Consider the following 5,240-nt stretch of genomic DNA (forward strand, 5'->3'; position numbering starts at 1 on the left):
GGCACATGTTAGCTCACTTCACTATTAAAGGCAGCTCCCCGGGTGACACCATGTGAAGGCCAGTGTCCACTTTAGATGAAAGAGGTACTAATATAAGTCCTGGGTTTTGCCATGTTAAAACGGGTCAGGGCCGTTGCTTGGTATGTCTCATCCCCTAAGTTACCCGGTCATATCAATAGAATGGATAACAAGCAAAAAAGTATCAGTCGGTTTTGCCGAGAGAGTTATACCCTCAGCCTATGTGAATTGAAACTTTCATCTACGGACAAATCGAATGTATTTAGAGTCTTTTCAGAATTTTAAACATTTGAACTTACAGACAAAAATGTGGATTAAAGTTTAAAAGTGTTGCGGAGGAATTACTTGAAGGAATGGCCGGCATAGTCCATTATGAATGCGAATCTTATTTTAGAAGTCATACCTTTTCGATAGATATCGCACCCACTAGTCACTTCTGTGGGTCATCGTATAACATTTGGACTAGTATGCCAGGAAGCATGAACTTGTCCACGGAAAACATAATATCGCTGTAAACCGGAACACAACGAATAGCATCGGTATACATTTCCAATGGATCTTTGAACGGACCATAAACTGCACTTAAACAAAAATGTTGAACTTTTGCAGGGGAGGTACCTTAAGGAGAGGACCAATATGGGCCATTTTAGAAGTTAAACTAAATTTGGACAAAATATTAGAAGATCCAAAGTTTGGTCCAAATTGGTTACCGCGTGCATACCGTTTTAGTGACATTATTTAAATTTTAGGGGGAAGTACTGAAAGTTGTGTACCGGTATTGCCCATCTTCGAACTAAAACTAAGTTTGGACAAAATATTACGAAGGCCAAATTTCGGACCAACTCGGTTGGCCAGTTCGAGTGCTATAGTGCGCTCCAGCCACTACACATGGTGCCATAGATATTTTTACAACTATAGGGCTATTTTCTCTGGAAATATTTACTTGCCCCTGAAAAAACTTGTACCATAGTAAATGGGGTCAGAGAATGCAAGTTGCTTCAATAAAAATCAAAGTGATTCGAGAGCAGGTCTTAATGTGAACATATCCGATATTTTGTGTGAGAGGTATCCGAATTAGAGCACAAATATAGTCCATATTCGAAACTGATCTAAATCTGTTAGATATATTAGGACGTGTAAAGTATGGACCAACTCGGTCACTCCCTTCAAGAGTTATCGTGCGCACAATTTTTATACCCTCAGCCATACGATGAAAATGTGCCTCATCGAAATAATGGTTTTAGACCCCAAGTATGTTTGGACGAAATGTGTTTCAGACGATCTAGCCATGTCCGTCCGTCTGTCTGTCTGTCCTGCTGGCTGGAGCGCACGATAACTCTCGAACGGATGAACCGATTCGGTTCAAATTGTGGCTTTCGTAATATTTTGCCTAAACTTAGTTTAAGTTCGAAGATGGGTTATATCGGTCCAGTCCTTCCGGTACCTCCCCCACAAAAGTTCGAAAATGTTCGGAAAATTTGCGCGAACGATAACTCTTGAAGGGGGTAACCGATTTGATTCATACTTTGCCCATCGTGAAATATGTACCAGACTTAGATGTGGTTCCAATATGGACTCAATCGGTCTACTCCTTCTGGTACCTCCCACACAAAATTTTAGATAAGTTCAGTAAAAGTTTCATCAGGGGCAAGTCCATACTTCCTGAGAAAATAGCCTGAAAGTTGCAAAAAAACCCTTATGACACCGTGTGAGATGGTTGGAGCGCAAGATAACGCTCGAACGGATCTGACGATTTGGTCCAAAATTTGGCCTTTGTAATATTTTGTCCTTCAGGTACCTCACCCACAAAATTTCAAAAATGTTCGGAAAAATTGTTCGTACGGTAACTTTTGAAGGGAGTGGCCGAATTGGTCCATACTTTACACATCTCAATATATCTACCAGATGTAGATCAGGTTCAAATATGGACTATATTTGTCCACTTCATCCAGTACCTCCCAAACAAAATATCGGATAAGTTCACTTTAAGACCTGCTATCGAATCACTTTAATTTTTGTAGAAGCAACTTGCATTCGCTTCCTAAATTATGATGGTAAAAGTTTTTTTTTCAGGGGCAAATCCACACTTCGTAAGCAAACAGCCCGAAGGGAGTAAAACCCCCCTAGTGGCACCATATGTAGTGGCTGGAGATCGACTTCCATAATGGTCAATGTCGATTTCTTTAAGTATTTTCTCCGCAAAACTTCTGCTCTTTAATCTAATCAACTCTAACTGCATACCTTTTTTGGGAAAAAATTGTTTCAATATACACAGGCTGAGGGTATATCTCTGTCGGCCAAGCCGACTGATACTTTTTTTACTTGTTCCGAACATTTTTGAACTTTTGTGGGGGAGATACCAGAAGGAGTGGACCGATATGACCCATCTTCAAACTTAAACTTAGTTTATGCAAATATTACGATGCCCAAAATTTGGTTCGAATCGGTTCTTCCTTTCGAGAGTTATCGTGCACACCAGCCAGCCGGACGGTCATTGCTAAATCGACTCCAAATTTTCTGAAAAACATTTCGTCCAAACATACTTGGGGTCTTAAACCATTATTTTGATGAGACACATTTTGTCCGTATGAAAGTGTCTACACCCTCTTTAGCATAAATGCTGATGGTATAAAAATGATAAGTGAGGCTAATTTCTAATCATCCGATGGTGTATTGCATATTATTGACCCACAACTCTATTTTATTACATTTATTTTCATAATTTAAATAACATTTTTAATATTTTCTGATTTTTTGGATTTCCCACCAATATTTCTTAAATTATTATTCAAAAAAAAAATAAATTATTTTCAATTAATTTCACTATTTTTTACTTTTTTACTTTGTTTTGTTTTTGCTTTATCGAGACATACTGTCGGTTTAATTTGTGTTGGCATTTCATTGTCTGCTTGAAATTTGGTGTGCTTGTTTTACTTTTTTCTGCTTTTTTGTTAAACAATTTTTTACTTATTGGCATAGGTCAGTGTTGAGCGTTTCTTTTGTTTTATTTGTTGATTTGCTTTTACTCTTCGACGATTGTCGGCAACTTTGTTAGCTTGTCGACACGCTGCGAATTATTGCCATAGACAATTGGAGATGATGTAGTTTTTTGGTGTTGTTTTTTTTAATATGTTTTTAATTTTTATAAATGATGATGATTCGTCTCAATGAATTGCACTTTTTATGAGAAGGTGAATAGAAGGTGTATCGATTACGGTCATAATAGCTTGGATGTTGATTGGGATTAGATGATATTGCATGGACAAAGGGAATTATAAAAGGATAAGTTGGCGAGGAATTAAATGGGATTCGAATTTATAAACCTTGTTGTTATGCCTTGGGCCACTATTAGTAGTGCCAAGGTCATTATCTTGTAATGACCAACATTTGAAACAAAATAATTTCTTATTTTTCTAATAAGACGTAACACTAACTGTAGCTTTTTGACATTTCTTTGTAAATCAAAAATATTTTCATGTAACTACCAAATGTATGCTGGTATTTCCACATGTTTTTTTTTCCTAATTCGTGGTACACTTTTATAGGGTACATGAATAAGGAAGAAATATAAAAGCATTTTAAAGAAGTTTTAATTTATCGACCTATTCACACCAAACAAAAACACACACTCGTACATAAATCACAAAACAATACAAACTTCCCACGTTATTAGGTCTTCGTTTTTTGAGAAGAACTCGAGTAAACACATGCCCAGCCAACCAAAGATATCAACTTCTTCTCTATGAAGTCGTAAAACATAAACTAACAGCTTATTATAAACCATAAAAAATGCGATAAATATAATGTTTAGGTTTTTTAATTTAATAAATGTTTTTAAATAAAATATATGTTGTATTGTCTTAATAGGGTCATAACTTTATATTTTTAGTAATGTATACAATTTTGCCAAGGCGGAAGATTCTTTCTTGATGTTTTTATGACCAAATAAAAAGGTATTTCATTTATGGCCGAATGATGTTGTTATAATACGAAGATTATAATGCCGCAAGTATATGTTTTATAAGTGTTTCGATAAATATAATGGAATGATAATGCAATTTCCCTAATAGTAGCGCATTTAGTATTTAGGTGTATCGCATTTTTTGATTAAATTCCCTTCTTCTTCCTGCGTTTCAGTTATGGCAAAACCTACGTTTATAGTTTAGATATATCCTATAAGACGAACTAACTTATTTTACGTTTTTTCCTTCCTTCGAACAGAAATTTGAAAAATATTCTTAATATAATCAACGTCTACCATAGTCATTGAAAAAATATTCTTAACAGAATCCACGCTTTTCATAGTCACTGAAAAAATATTGTTAATAAAATCCTCGATTTCCAAAGTCATTGAAAAGTATACTTAATAGAATACACGGTTTCCATAGTTATTGAAAAAATATTCTTAGTAGAATCCACGTTTTGCATAGTCATTGAAAAATATTATTAATGTAATCCACGCTTTCCATGACGTAGGGGATGGAAGATACCAAGGAACGGTCCTGACCGGTTTTAACATGGCCCAGGATTTATCTTGGTCCCTCTTTTATCTCAAGTGGATACTGACCTCGCCGTGGTGTCACCTGGGGAACTGCCTTTAACACCCGTTAAATGTAGTGAGCTAACAAGTGCCGCGCGTTCACCCATAAGAATGTTAAAAACTTGGGTTTGGGTTTGGGCGGGTTAGTAACCCTCCCCTACAATAAACCGCCAACTATGAAAAAACGAAAGAAAAGAAAAACAAACCCCTCTAAAGTTGACGAACCCCGCAAACGTTTTAAGGACCATGATCTACGAATCTGCACCTGGAATGTTCGCACTCTTTATAGAGAAGGTGCAGTCTTCGCATTGGCAGACGTACTTGAAAAGTACAAGGCCGATATTACTGCCATACAGGAAATACGATGGATTGGGAAAGGCGTCACAACAACACCTAAAGGTGACGCACTGTATTATAGCTGCCATGACGTAAAGCATGAGTTTGGTTGCGGATTTTTAGTTGGCCGGAGGTTAAAACATCTTTTATCAAGCTTCACCCCAGTGAATGAAAGACTTGCTGCAATTCGAATAAAATTCTTCAACATCAGCTTTATTTGCGCTCATGCACCCACTGAAGAAAAGGACGAACAGAGCAAAGATATATTTTACGAGTGCATAGAAGAAGCATATGACCGTTGCCCTGCCCATGACATTAAAATCATTCTAGGCGATTTTAATGCCAA

The sequence above is a fragment of the Musca autumnalis genome, unplaced genomic scaffold (assembly GCF_047663935.1).
Source record: "Musca autumnalis isolate F117 unplaced genomic scaffold, ASM4766393v1 scaffold_4, whole genome shotgun sequence".
NCBI lineage: Eukaryota > Metazoa > Arthropoda > Insecta > Diptera > Muscidae > Musca > Musca autumnalis.